Genomic DNA, 15,007 nt, shown 5'->3' with positions numbered 1-15,007 from the left:
CACACGTGTCTTAAAGCATCGTAAAATCATAAAATCATAAGTTTTTATGCTAGTGTAAAAAATTTGTCGTTGATTGCATACTAAAATAGGTTTATCAGATCAGCTGATTTCTGTTTACATCAGTTTGCTTTTGTGTTGTGGTTACATTTGTGTTTAAATTTAAATTTCTTTCAATTTTCTTTTGTCGAGGGTTTTCAGAATAATGGAGTAATATAATGTTATACAGGTAATATAAAAATGCATAATAAATACAATTTAACTAATTAAATGCGCTTTTAGACAAAATCAAAGTGGGTGCTTTCCAACCCAACCAGAAAGTGGCTGTTTGAAGATGAAAAGGCATTGATTGAATTTTTGACACAAAACAGGGGTTTTGAGGTAAATCTATTAATTAAAATACAACTTAAAAGTAATCTATTATAATTTTAATTATAGAAGCCAACGTCTCAAATGTATTATAGACGATTTTCAAAGGAGAGCAACATTGCGGTGGACTGGAAGCTGACACGCTCGAAGGTTCGTTATATGCGTACAACATATGACAAAGCAAAAGCATGGAAGGCTCGACGGGTGCAGGGAGTATGGAAGGCGAAACTATGAAGGGTAAGATTTTGTTTTGTAAATAAAACTAAATTTTCACAGTTTCTGCATGCTTATAGAAGTGAAACAAATAGTATTGAGGACAATTGCGAATTTGTGTAAATGGTTCAAACCATAAAATGAAGCGGAACGACTAGTAAATCGCATCAGAACTTGAGAATTTAAATGTTTTTCATTCTTCTAGTGGTACTTAGAATAACTAGACATTTTTATTTCAGCCACTTTACTTAAAATGTGTACGTTTTTTTATGAAATGGATGAAATTTTCGGCGGTGGAGTGGTTGAGTCAGCAGTAATAAACGACAGTTTGGAGAACAACGAAGACTATTCGGAAGTAGACCTCAACAAGCAGAAAACCGAGAAAGCAGAAAACCGAGTAAAAAATGAGTTTTAAGGAGAAAGAGTTGGAATTAAGAGAAATGGAATTGATGATTAAAGAAAAAGAAGTAGAGCTAAGGGAAAAGCAAGAATTATTACTAAAAGACAAAGAAATGTAGATGAAATTAAGAGAACTGGAAAGTAATGAAATATTAAAAATAATGGAAATACAAATGAAAGAAAGATTGGCAATGGAGGAATTAAAACACAAATACAAATAAGTGGAAGAACTGGAAGAAGTGGTGCAAGATAATTTTAAATTACCTAAAGTGAATTAATGTACCTGAAGTTTATTTTTAATAATTAATTTTTATATTAATTTTTTAATTAAAAAAAAAAACACATTTTTGTATATGAATACTAATACTAATGAATAGTAAATATACGTTTAAATAAGTATTTAAGTTAATGTATGATTTTGTATGAAGTCAAGAAGGCTAGATCTTGTGTTACTTCCTGGTGGTAAGCTATATTGAGGTGGGTTAATTTTAACGCTTTCTTCAGTTTCAATTCGAAAATTGATTACCATATTATGGAGAATGCGGCATACCATGATCCACTCATTGCATTCTTATTTATTTTGCTCATTTATCATTCTAAACTTCAATTCCTTCAAGCTACCGAATTTTTCTTTTAAAATGCTAAAACAGTTCTCAATTCGCTCACGATATTTTGAAAAGTACTTGTTGAAACTTTCTCTTTCTTCAGTAGTGTAGTGTTAATAAAAATTGCTTGAGTGGATGGGCGCTATCTCCAGCAATCCACTGAGAGTTAGATAAAAATCGTTGAGGATGTTTTGCAAGAGGGCTATTCAAGAAGATTTTGGCGTCATGAACACTTCCAGGGTATCCTATTGTGACTTGTCTTATTCGTAGCCTATAGTCACAAACAGCTTCCATTTTAATAGCATATTGGCGTTTTCGTGAATAAAAAAGTTCATGTTTTTTAGCTGGCGCTTCAGCCATCTTTAATTCGGATCCATCAATATATCCTATACAACCTGGCATCTCTTTCCGCGGTGCAGTAACAATTTCCAACCGTTCATTTTCATTTCGCCAAAATAGAAACTTCTCTTTTAATTTCAATATTGCTTTAAATACGCGCTAAACAATGAAGCAACCTTTCGTATAGATAATCCATCTCCGGAAGATCCCAACCTAAATAGCACTATTTTTAATTGTAGATCTAAAGGAAGTTGTGCTCCACTAGAATTTGTGTTAAATACACTATCGTCCTTTATATAATCTAGTATGCGACGAAATTCGTCCGGGCGAACACGAATCATTTCGTTGAAACGGCTGTCTTCAAAGTTCCTAAGTACATTATGTCGCCATTGGGATGACTTTGGTATTCCGAGATGAACACTTCTACGAGTGTTTAATAAACAAAGTAAACTCAATGAAAAATTTTCAAACATTTCGTCCGCATCTTCGTCGTCGCCTAGAAATTAATTTTTACGTAAATAAATATCAAAGTGAGACTTGCTTATAATGGTAAAACTCACTTGAGTTAAGTGTTATCAGGGTTAATGCCTGATTCTTGCCAAGGAGAGGATGGATGCGCTGTCCATTATTTTAAAATTTTCACCTCTCCTTGGCATTTTGACTGCGAAATACTTATTTTTGCAAATATTGTAATTTATGTTTTTTCAATCAGCTGATTGATAAGTGATTTACAACAACAAATTTATAACGACGTGTTCACAACCATTGTATTTTGTCTTAATTTTACTTTATGACTTATAACTTTGTGACACGTTGTGGTACTCACAAATGTATAGGAGTGTGGTGGTATTATGCAAAATGGATATATCGGAGTTTTGCTCTATCACGACTAGATCGTCATGGTCTGGGACATATTTGATGATATTTTTGCATGTAAAGTGGTGAAAGTTTGTGTGGTCTCGTGGTGAAGGGTGTGTTAAAGACTATTGTCGTGTAAGTAATTCTCATTAATATTTGGTCCAAATTTATGAGATTAATAATTTTAATTGTGGATGTTCGTATCTTCTCGATTCCCTTATAAACTGATATTGTTTGTGCATCTGTATAATTGGTGATTTTAGATCCTAACGTGGGTTTCTTCTTGACAAATATCTCTTGTCCTTGTTCGTAAAATATTGTTCGCTTTTTATTTTTGTTGTGGGTGTCAAGATAATTTTTTTGTCTTCGTTAATTTTGTCAATATTGTCTAGTCGGTTTTTTCATATTTTTCGGAGTTCGTTTGGGCATTTCTGCCAAAAGGAAAGACATCCAAAGGTAATTTTTTGTAACTGAATAGATAGCATAATTATATTCATAAATAGCTCTACTAAACAGTTATTTAAAAGTTCGATGTTTACGTTTTAACTTTAGGCGCCTCATGATTTCAGATAAGGTTGAAGGAAACCTTTCAACGTGCCTGTTGACTGAACTTTTATAGGGGTGCTGTGAATATTTGAATGTTAAGCTGTTCTCTCAGCATGAAAGTTATACTTTCGGAATTAAGTAATTTTTCATTGTCCATTACGACATACTTTGGTACACCCTGATAGAAAAATGGCTTCTGCAAGAGTTTTTTTATATCTGCGATAGATTTGTATTTAACGATTCTGTCTTGTGCAAGCTTTGAGAACTTATCCACTGCAGTTAGAACTAGTACCTTCTCTCTCGAGTAAATGTCTATGTGTAAAAATCCTAGAAATTATGGTATGGTAGTTTCTTTAATATGAGGATTCGGAGGATGTCTGTTTCTACATACTTGACATTGTTTTACTAATCTTTCAATTTTACTTTTCATTCCTGGAAAGTAGAATTTCTTTGCTAATTGCAATTACGATGAGCTCTATTATGAAGTTGTAAAATTTGTTCATCTTGCTTTACTTCTGTTATGTGGTCTTGAACAATAAAAGAAGTAAACCAGGTCTTAATATTTTTGAAATTATTTGGATACAGATTTAGGATTACGCTCATTTTTTCTTCTGTTGCACGAATTCCGTTGATGACGGATAGGTTGAAATATTTATTTAGTAGTTATTTTAATATTTATTAGTCGGAAAAGGGATATTGAATTTATAGTCTGTAAATTAATCTTTCTGAATGAAGATGTAATTTTTGAAGGTTGATTGGGACTTCAATACTTGAATTTAGGTATTCCGATAAACTGTCGGCACTGTGTTGAGTTGAGAGAACTTAGTTCTCTTGAATAACTCGCGATAGCGCATCCGCTTCAGTATTACTTTTACCTGGGTGGTATAACAATTCATAATTATATTCTCCTAAATACGCCTTCTATCTTTTGATTCTCGCGTTACCGTTCCAACTGCTAAGAGAATGCGTTAGGTTGATGGTTTTGACTCTTGATTTACCATAATTGTAGTTTTTGAGGGACTTCTTCTCCTTCTTAATTGACGTAGACACCCCCTTACGCGATTATAGCCGAGTTAACAACAGCGCGCCAGTCGTTTCTTCTTTTCGTTACGAGGCGCCAATTGGATATTTAAAGCGAAGCCAGGTCCTTCTCCACTTGGTCCTTCCAACGGAGTGGACGTCTTCCTCTGCTTCCCCCGGCGGGTACTACGTCGAATACTTTCAGAGCTGGAATGTTTTCGTCCATCCGGACAATATGACCTAGCCAGCGTAGCCGCTGTCTTTTAATTCGCTGAACTATGTCAATGTCGTCGTATATCACGTACAGCTCATCGTTCCATTGAATGCAATATTCACCGTGGCCAATGCGCAAAGGACCATAAATCTTTCGCAGAACTTTTCTCTCGAAAACTCGTAACGTCGACTCATCGGTTGCTGTCTGCACCATATAACAGAACGGGAATTATGAGCGACTTATAGAGTTTGGCTTTTGTTCTTCGAGAGAGGACTTTACTTTTCAATTGCCCAAATTATCTACAACTTCAAAGTTATTACTGTCAACAGTGACGTGAGAGCCAAGTCGCGAGTGCGACGACTGTTTGTTTGATGACAGGAGATATTTCGTTTTGCCCTCGTTCACTGCCAGACCCATTTGCTCTGCCTCCTTGTCCAGTCTGAAGAAAGCAGAACTAACGGCGCGGGTGTTGAGGCCGATGATCTCAATATCATCGGCATACGCCAGCAGTTGTAAACTCTTATAAAAGGGTGCACCTTCTCGATAAAGTTCTGCAGCTCGAATAATTTTCTCCAGCAGCAGATTGAAGAAGTCGCGCGATAGGGAGTCGCCTTGTCTGAAACCTCGTTTGGTATCGAACGGCTCGTAGAGGTCCTTCCCGATCCTGACGGAGCTTTTCGTGTTGCTCAACGTCAGTTTCCACAGCCGTATTAGTTTTGCGCGGATACCAAATTCAGACATCGCGGCATAAAGGCAGCTCCTTGTCGTGCTGTCGAAAGCAGCTTTGAAATCGACGAAGAGGTGGTGTGTGTCGATTCTCCTTTCAGCTCTGGGCATCGGTGACTAGATCACTTTTTGGGGTTCTACAAGAGTATGCTCCGGTCTGGAAACCTTCTGCAAGGCGACGCATTTTTTCGTAGAATTGTCGAGCATTACCTCTGTCGGCCAGCTTATCAAGCTCTTCGTACTCACGCATTTCGGCCTCTTTCTTTTTTTGTCTGCAAATGCGTCTCGCTTCCCTCTTCAACTCTCGGTATCTATCCTATCCCGCACGTGTTGTGGTCGATTGTAACGTTGCATGGTAGGCAGCCTGTTTTCTCTCCGCTGCGACACGGCACTCCTCGTCGTACCAGCTGTACTTTCCGAAAACCAATGGTTTCGGTTGCATCTGTACGTAAGGAGTTTGAAATACAGTTCTCTTATACCGAGTTGTTGACGAGTGCTCTCAGAGAGCAGGAGTGCAAGCCGAGTAAAAAATCCCTCGGCTGTCTGTTGTGATTGCTTTGGTGCGGATTGTGGCTAGACGTTCATTCACCGCAGTGAATGATAGTACTCGGCGACGGAGTCTCTCTCCCACAACGAATCCCACACCAAACTTGCGCTCCTTTATATGGCCACTGTAGTAAATGCCACAAGGACCTTGTCCCGTCATCGCATTTCTTGGACGGCGGTGATGTCAGCCTTTGTCCTTGTCCCGTCCATCGCATTTCTTGGACGGCGGTGATGTCAGCCTTTATTTTCACGAGGACATCAACCAGCTGGGCAGCGGCACCTTCCCAATTAAGGGACCGGACATTCCAGGTGCATGCCCTTAAATCGTAGTCCTTATTTCGTTTGCCATGGTCGTCATCAAAAGGGGGGTCTCTCATCCGAGGCTTGTTGTTCCGTTTCGTTGGGAGTGTTTTTACGTGGCGGGTCCCAAACCCAGCGCACAACCCTATATAGGGGATATTTCGCCTTCTCACTTTAGCTCGCCTTCAAACGGTTATTCTTAGGATACCCAGAGGATACTTGGTCAAAGACCGGAAGTCGTGAGCTGCTTGAGTCATAAGTATGTAAAAGAATCGTTTCTGGCCACTCCCAAGTGAATGGCGATCAGAGAACTTTCCTCACTTGCGTGAACTTCTACACATGACTCCATCCTCCAACTTCTACACGTGACTCCATCCTGAGGGACTTCAATGCCCAAATTATGGCGAGCATTTCTCTCTCGTTGGTAGCGTAAATTTCTTCTGTTTTGGCTAAGGAATGTTATTGGCCCGTCATTCTGAGATAGAACTGCTCCATAAAAATATTTATAGCGTCTGTTGTCAGATGGAATTCTTTAGTAAAATCGAGATATTGTAAAATGACCTCATTTGATAGTAATGCAATTCTAGTCTTATTGGTTGCTTCAACAGCTTCTTGATCGAAGTTGATGAGTCTATTTACAGACTCTCGTTTAGACACTCGTTCATCTTAAAATAGAGCTAAGTGGTTTTGCAATTTTAGCGAAATCTATGGTAAATCGTCTATAATAGCCGGGCAGAGCTAAAAAGGCTCTTAGATCTTTAAGAGTTTTGGGAAGAGGATAGTTAGAAATTGTTAACATTTTTTTTTGGATTCATTTCCACGCCTTTGTCGAAATTAATAAACCCAAGAAATTCGACTTTGTCCCTAAAAAACTTTCAATTGTCCAACTGGCATTTCATGTTGGCTTCCTGCAGAGTTCGAAAAATTGTCTCCAAGTTCTTGATGTAGGATTCATAATTTTTGCTGAATATAATAATGTCATCTATGTAGATATAACGCCCTTAAGATATCACCGAGTGCATGTTGAAATATGGCTGGAGAATTTTTCGGACCGAATGGTAACCGAGTAAACTCGAATTTCTCGTTGCTAACGGAGAAAGCGGTATTTTCTATGTCTGTCTTTCAAAGGTATTATTTGGAATCCAATTTTGACCTCTTTAATTTTATGTATGGGGTACCTATCTACTATTGTTACTGAGTTGAGTTTTCTATAATCTGTAACCATTCTATATTTTTGCTTCCCAGAGGCATCAAGTTTTTCGGAACAATCCACACAGTTGAATTGTATAGGAATCTCGATGGCTGTATTATACCGTCATCCAATAATTCTCTTATTTGTTTATTAACTTCCTCTTTTAATGCCAGAGTGTACAGATGAATCATTTCTAGTTCTGATTTCCGCCTGCACGTTTTTAGTATAGCTTAATTTTTCATTAAGGTTTACAAAAAGTTTTGCGTAGTTTTGAACTAATGTGGATATTTTTGTGCCTTTGTTAAATGACTTGTCCTGGGGATACTACTATTGATAGCCTCATGTTTTTTCACTGTCATTGTTGTTACTATCATTATTTTTGCTACTTTTGATTCCTGCTTCTAATTTTTTTCAAACTATCAGTTCCACATATATTTTTACATAACATATAAATTTTTTACAAAAATCTGAGGCCTTGGGCATTTAAGGGTTAAATATGCAAACGGGAGTACAAATCATTTTTATGATCGCCAAAGAAAACGCCAAATGAACAATCGTTTTAATTTAATGTTTATTTAATATACAAATGTCTTTTATACAAGTTAACATTTTTTAAAGTTATTAAAAATGCGAATGCCGACGTTAACCGAATTGAGTGCCCAAAGAATGACGCGCAGGCTCGTCGTCGTATCACGTTAGTATCGACTTGCCTTAGCGCACGGGATCGATGTACCACGAAGTAAATAATCGGAAGGTGGTGTCGACGTGACTCAACGTGGAAATATCAAAAACAAATGTTGAAAATTAATGCAGGATTGATCCGATTTAATGTGCGAGAGTTAATTGCAGCACGAGATCCGTGAAGAAAAAACGTATGTTGATGTGCGAACTGTATGTAACGAAGTGAGTCCTTTTTGTTGAGTGGGTTGGCGTACAGATGTGTTGAGTTGTGCTGTAGTGGCATCAGCTGTGGTGAATTGCGATCTAGCATTAGGATGCGCTAGTTTTACCGAGTAGAGGGGATGGATGCTTAACTCACTTAACTTAAACATGCATGTAATTCGGCTTACTGTTGGTGGAGTAACCGAGGCCGTAGAATATTAGCTGTAAGAAGCGATTTTGGTTTTAATAGCCAATTGTATTTTATGTAAATATTGGTGCTTGAGGTAATAATTGATTTTGCTGTGATTTTGATTGTGCTTTGACGACTTATTGTATTATTATACCAAAAAAGTTGTTTGCTTTTATTAATTTTATTAGCTGTTATTTACAATTTATTATTTATCGGTTTGGCATACCGGTAGTTTATTATATGACTTTTCTGTATTATGGGCAATGTTTGGACTTTATTTATTCTCGGCTTATGAAGGATAGTAACTCCACGCCTGGCCAGATTGGGTACTCCTTAGCCCTGGAGTTAGGACTGTGACAATAGAGGGTTCTTGCGAGAGAATGGCCGTGAATTGGGAACGGCTTCATTTCGAATTGTATCGTGGTAATTTCTAGCTACTTTTTTTGAAGTGGAATGTTAAAATTTTACAACATATTCCCATCCACTTCTCTTATGAGAGCGCTTATGTAAGAATGATAAGAATGACCTTTGCTTTTTGTTAGTCTAGGTGCGTCAAACTATCGCATTGGGTATATGGTGCTCGTTGAACATTAATTTTGTTTAAGATTTTATTTATTCTGAAAATTTACGAAAAAATGTCGATTTTTCGACTTTGATACAACTTTGTTTATTTGCTTTTATTTTATCTTTTTATGTATGCGCTACTTTGGCGTTTAGTAGCCCGCCACCGCTTTAGGATCTGTTCAGAATTGTTTTTTTTTTTTCATTATTGGGCGGAGGCCATCCTGCGGGGCCGAAAAGTTGTATGTGCTTTTAATTTAGAAGGAAGTTTCCCTATATCTCGAAATTTCCTTAATTGTGAATTAAGGTATTTTTCCTCAACTTGAGTTGGTATGGTGGAAACTGGTTCTGCAACTAGTCCACTTTGTATTTCACTGTGCAGCGATTGAATTTTTTGTGCCTTTGAGCAACATGGTGTCTCTTGGCAATTTTTACAGTTTTGGGTTTCGGGATTTGCTTTTGCAATGAAACCAGTGTTTTTTTTAATTTGCGCCGTTTTTTGGTGTGATAGGGGATATGTGCTATAATGAAGCATTGTATGATGTCTTTTATGACAATATAAGCATTTAAATTTGCTTTTGCAATTTGTAAATGTATGCGCATGTGACAGGCAATTTGTGCAAAGTCTTTTTGACCTGACAAAATTATTTCGTTCGTTAACTTTTAAGATTTTAAACCTCTCGCAAGATTTAAGTTTATGCCCTCTTTTACATAGTTCGCATGACGTACATATGTTTTCGTTATTCAGATGTGAACGATTGCGTTTTGTGAAAGTTTTTGTTTAAATTGTTTTTGTTACTAACTTGGGGTCTATTTAGGCTTCCATTTTGGTCGTGTTTGTTCTTAGTTTTGATATTTTTTTCTTCTAACCTTTCCGCAATTTCATATTGGGTGGTGAGAAAATCTTTCATATGTTGCCACGTTGGGAACTTTTTTCGTGATGAGAGCGATTGCTCCCATAGAAGTAACGACTTTTCTGGTAATGCGGCGGTGCAAATGTTTACCAGAATTGGGTCCCAGTTGTCTGTGGGAATATTTAGTGTCGATAATATCGACAAACAATTTGAAACAATGGATTCTAGTTTGATGAATTCTACACTTGTTTCTTTCTTAATTTTTGGCAAGTTCATTAGGGTCGTTACTGCTTATCGACCAGTATTCTGTCATTTTCATATCTAGCTTTTTGAGCTTCCCAAGCCAAATTGAAATTGTCGCCATTTAATGCGAACTGTTTGACTATTTCGCCTGCTTGACCTTTAGTTTTGTATCTGAGGTGATTCAATTTTTGCGCATGTGATAATTGAGGATGGTTTATGTACACGGCCGTGAACATCTCCCGGAAGGACGGCCATTCTTCATAACCTCCGTAAAAGGTTTCTCTGTCACAAGCGGGCACCTCGAGGTGGACGCCTGAACTTGCCTCGGATGTGGAGTAGGTGCAATTGCTTTAATGAGCTTTAGTTGATCGGAGATCATAGCTTTTGTTTCTTCGAAATGGTTCAAGCAGTTTTCGTAAATATCGTAAGCCGATGATTTCCAATTATGTGGCAGATCTGAATCGTCAGAATCTACAATGGCGTCATGATCCGTTTGGAGGACAATCCGAAAATTTTTAAGATTTTGGCCTTTTACTTCTAATAACGATTCAGAGTTTTCGTGAATCGGTGAGGAGGCAAATCTAGTGCAGTATCTAGTGAAACTGTCACTTTCTGAAATAAATTTATTAGCCTGTTTTGAGCGTTTAGCTCCTACAGGTGTATTTTGATTTTTTTCGTTATTAGCCATTTTGGTTGTTTTTTTTAAATATCTGTATAAATAATTAAATTTTTTTTTCTCTCAGTGCGACTGATTTGAATAAGCAATATTGCTTAAAACCGAATACTCTTTTGGTAAATAGAGTTTTGAATTTTGATTTAGGTTGGTAAAAAGGAGTATGTTATATCGTGTTATTATTGCCGTTTCTATTTATTTGCAACCAATGCGCCAAATCTTGGAAAAGACCCGTGAAAGGAGAATCGACACACACCACCTCTTCGTCGATTTCAAAGCTGCTGTCGACAGCACGAAAAGGAGCTGCCTTTATGCCACGATGTCTGAATTTGGTATCCCCGCAAAACTAATACGGCTGTGTAAACTGACGTTGAACAACACGAAAAGCTCCGTCAGGATCGGGAAGGACCTCTCCGAGCCGTTCGATATCAAACGAGGTTTCAGACAAGGCGACTCCCTATCGTGCGACTTCTTCAACCTGCTCCTGGAGAAAATAGTTCGAGCTGCAGAACTAAACAGAGAAAGTACCATCTTCTATAAGAGTGTACAGCTGCTGGCGTATGCCGACGATATTGATATCATCGGCCTCAACACCCGCGCCGTTAGTTCTGCTTTCTCTAGGCTGGACAAGGAAGCACAGAAAATGGGTCTGGTAGTGAACGAGGGCAAAACGAAATATCTCCTGTCATCAAACAAACAGTCGTCGCACTTGCGACTTGGCTCTCACGTCACTGTTGACAGTCATAACTTTGAAGTTGTAGATAATTTTGTCTGTTTAGGAACCAGAATTAACACCACTAATAATGTCAGCCTGGAAATCCAACGCAGGATTGCTCTTGCCAACAGGTGCTACTTCGGACTGAGAAGGCAATTGAAAAGTAAAGTCCTTTCTCGACGAACAAAAGCCAAACTCTATAAGTCGCTCATAATTCCCGTTCTGTTATATGGTGCAGAGGCTTGGGCGATGACAACAACCGATGAGTCGACGTTACGAGTTTTCGAGAGAAAAATTCTGCGAAAGATTTATGGTCCTTTTTGCAAAGTCTTTGGTTTTATTTATTTATTATTTAAACGATTTATTTTTATCAAATCAGCACTTTTAATTTATTCAAACTTTTTCCGTCCTTGTGTTAGTATTTAGGCACCCCCTAATACCTGGACTTGTATGTACGTATTTTTGTGCCATTGAGAGCTCGTTGAAGAGATCAATGTGCTTTGTGCATAAGTATGTGCTAATGTATATGTACAAGGAATATGCTGTAATGTTTTTTGTAATTCTGTTTGGTTTGTTTTTGTTTTTAAGCAATTAAGAGCTCGTTAGAGAGATCAATTCGCTTTTTGTATGCAATCTTATTTGTTTTTGTTTGTCAAATAACAAGGAGTATTGCCGGAAAATTGCCAGTGTGGACTTTGAATATGTGTATATGTATATACGAATATGTATGCAAATATATGTTCAATTATTTATTTATGTTGAGCTGCGTTTTTGTTTAATTGCTAGATTTGAATAAGGTTTAATATTTAATAGACCCAATGTATATAGGGTATAGCCCAAGCAGTTTGTATGACGCATGTTTGTATGTAAGCGTTTTTATATTATTTCGCTTTAGAGAGAGGGCACGAAATCGGAATAGAAATAAATATAGTTAAAAAAACCTAAAAAACACGCTTTTAAAACATATCAAACTAAAAAGTGAAAAATAATTCCTGCATTATTGTGAGAAAAGCGTGGAATGCTCGATATATGACCAAGCACCCCACGCTTTTTCGTTCTAAATTATTCCAACCGACCCAGTTAGCCATATCATCAAATTCAACCCAGTGACGAACATCGCAAGTATCATCACCGAAAAAATCTGAAACACTGTCTTTAATGTCACGCAACGAAAATGACACCCTTTGCGAATTCGATGGGGCAGCATTTACATCCACGTACAACGAATTTTCCGATTCGTCGTCGCATCCCCCTTCATCTTGCTCATCACCGAAAACTAAATATTGTAGCAAACGCAGATGTAACTCCTTTTTCCTACCCGTAACGCACAACCCTAGTTCTCTTAGTTTTTCTTTTAACGTCTCTACCGTCATTGCCCTAATGGTTTCAGCGTCCATCTTACAAATTTATTTTTCTCTTAGCTCTTATAAAAATTCAAATCACGGATACGCTTTTACAAATTTAATTATGATTCTTGAAAGCAAATGTACATTTTGTTTTTGCTTACAAACTAAAAGCTACACATTCTACTACATTACCATTGTATAAACCTACAAGTAACAAAAGAATCAGCTGTTTTCCAAGAATTTTTCACAGCTGAGATCACCTGATCGAAATCTGCCTTTTTTAGGCCCAGGGATGTAATTAAAAGAAATGTAATAGATCAACTTTCTTGCGAAAAAGTATTTGTAACGGAAAACATTAATGAAAACTTTTAAGAATATTTTTGAAACAAAAGTTTATTGGATATTTATTGCTCTTCCTCACCACCTCTGAGGTTGCAATGTAGGCGCGCTACCGATGTTTTTTGAGTGTTTCACCAGGAGGCCTATTTTATACAGTTTTAAATCAATCTACTTATTATAAAAAATATGACTAGACATAAATAAATATACAAGGTCAAGTACAATTCATGAATATTAATTACATTAAAAATATAACATTGACAATATATGTATGTCAAAACAATCAACTGGAAACTATTTAAACAAAAACCAAAATAAATCTAAAAAAATCAGGTACATAGTTTTTACACAATAAATAATAAAATAATAAATAAATATAATTATTTAAATATAAATATAAAGATTTTTTTATAAAATTGGAAACATTTAATAATATATTGATACAATAATTAATATTTTGCACAAAACTGATTAAATTTAATATTTAGGAATTTAAATAATCGAAAAATATTTGAATATTTTATAAAAATATTGTTAAAGTTATAAATTTTAAAACCTAACACGGCAACACACTATAGCAGATTTGAGGCATTTTAACGTTTTAGTAGTAGAATATTTGGGGGCAACCCGTACCAAGTGACTAATTAGTAGCAGAATATTTGGGGGCAACCCGAACCAAGTGCCTAATTCGTAGTAGAATATTTAGGGGCAACCCGTACCAAGTGCCTAATTTGTAGTAGATTTTTGCATATGTGTTAGTGAAAAATGAAGGATTGGTTACTTGTAGGTTTATACAATGTACATTACATCGAAGCTGAGTGCAAATAACACACCCTTCTACTCAAGTAACTACAAAATCATTATAACTTATCTTAGCTTCCGTTTCTCTGCTGCCGTTGTTCAGCTTTCTTCGTGCGCCGCCCACTGCTACGATGCTTTGCTGCCTGCTGTTGCTGCGTTGTTCTGCTACTTAGGCTTTGCTTTGCGCGTCTTATGCGCCCGTCTACGATTTTGCACCGTTATACAAATTTCTAGAAACTGTGCTGACTGCCAGTTATAGCGTACTGGGTACTGTCGCGCACTGAGTACGGTTTTTTGCTTTTACGCCGTTATACAAATTTATCAGGAACTTGGTCCGTGCAACCGGAAAAATTTATTTCAAAAAAATGTCTTTAAATTTATATTTCAATTATTTATGTAACCGCACAACACTTTCCGGACACATCCCGGTTGAGCCCCCAAATGTGAGATTCATTCTAAAGAAAACCACCGTGTTCTTAATTTAATTCAAATTATTATTTTATTTGTTCGCACTTTAAATTCATGCGGCGGCGCGACCGCCTTAAACAACGTTTCTTTAACAACTCACTCTTACCGACTGCACTTAACAACTAACTTAAGCAATGAATCTTAGTTTCTAATACAAATGGACGATCAATATTGACCGTTACAATGATGGCTGCTGATGGACGCTTCGTTCGTTAACAGCTGAGTTAAAGTGTTGCCATCTGAACGACATATTATCGTTCAGTGACAATACTGCCACCTGTCCTACATATTATTTCCTCCCACAAGTATTTGATTTTTGAAAGAATTAAATGGTGATTTTACCTGTCAAATATTATTTTGTGTTGATGTTTCTGCTGAATGTTGCGATTTATTGGAAGTGATATTTATTTGTCGAGACAAAGCATCTGCGACTACGTTTTCGTAGGCTTGTATTTTAATGTGTCCCCGTATTCTTCTATGAGGTTTTTCCACCTTTTTAACTTTGTGTTTGGGTTTTTCTCGGATATTGAAAAAATTAGTGACTGATGATCAGTGTATATCGTTAAGTTGGCTATGCCGTATAGATAGTTTCTAAGTTTTTTTAATGACCA

At 36.8% G+C, this 15,007-nt stretch overlaps 1 pseudogene; it reads left to right on the top strand.

Moving 5' to 3' along the window:
• The first annotated feature begins 202 nt into the window (after positions 1 to 202).
• On the top strand, positions 203 to 741 carry LOC120780011 (annotated as a pseudogene).
• The last annotated feature ends 14,266 nt before the right edge of the window (positions 742 to 15,007 follow it).

This window comes from Bactrocera tryoni, unplaced genomic scaffold (assembly GCF_016617805.1).
Source record: "Bactrocera tryoni isolate S06 unplaced genomic scaffold, CSIRO_BtryS06_freeze2 scaffold_120, whole genome shotgun sequence".
Classification (NCBI taxonomy): Eukaryota; Metazoa; Arthropoda; class Insecta; order Diptera; family Tephritidae; genus Bactrocera; species Bactrocera tryoni.
This window is presented reverse-complemented; position numbering and strand designations above follow the sequence as displayed.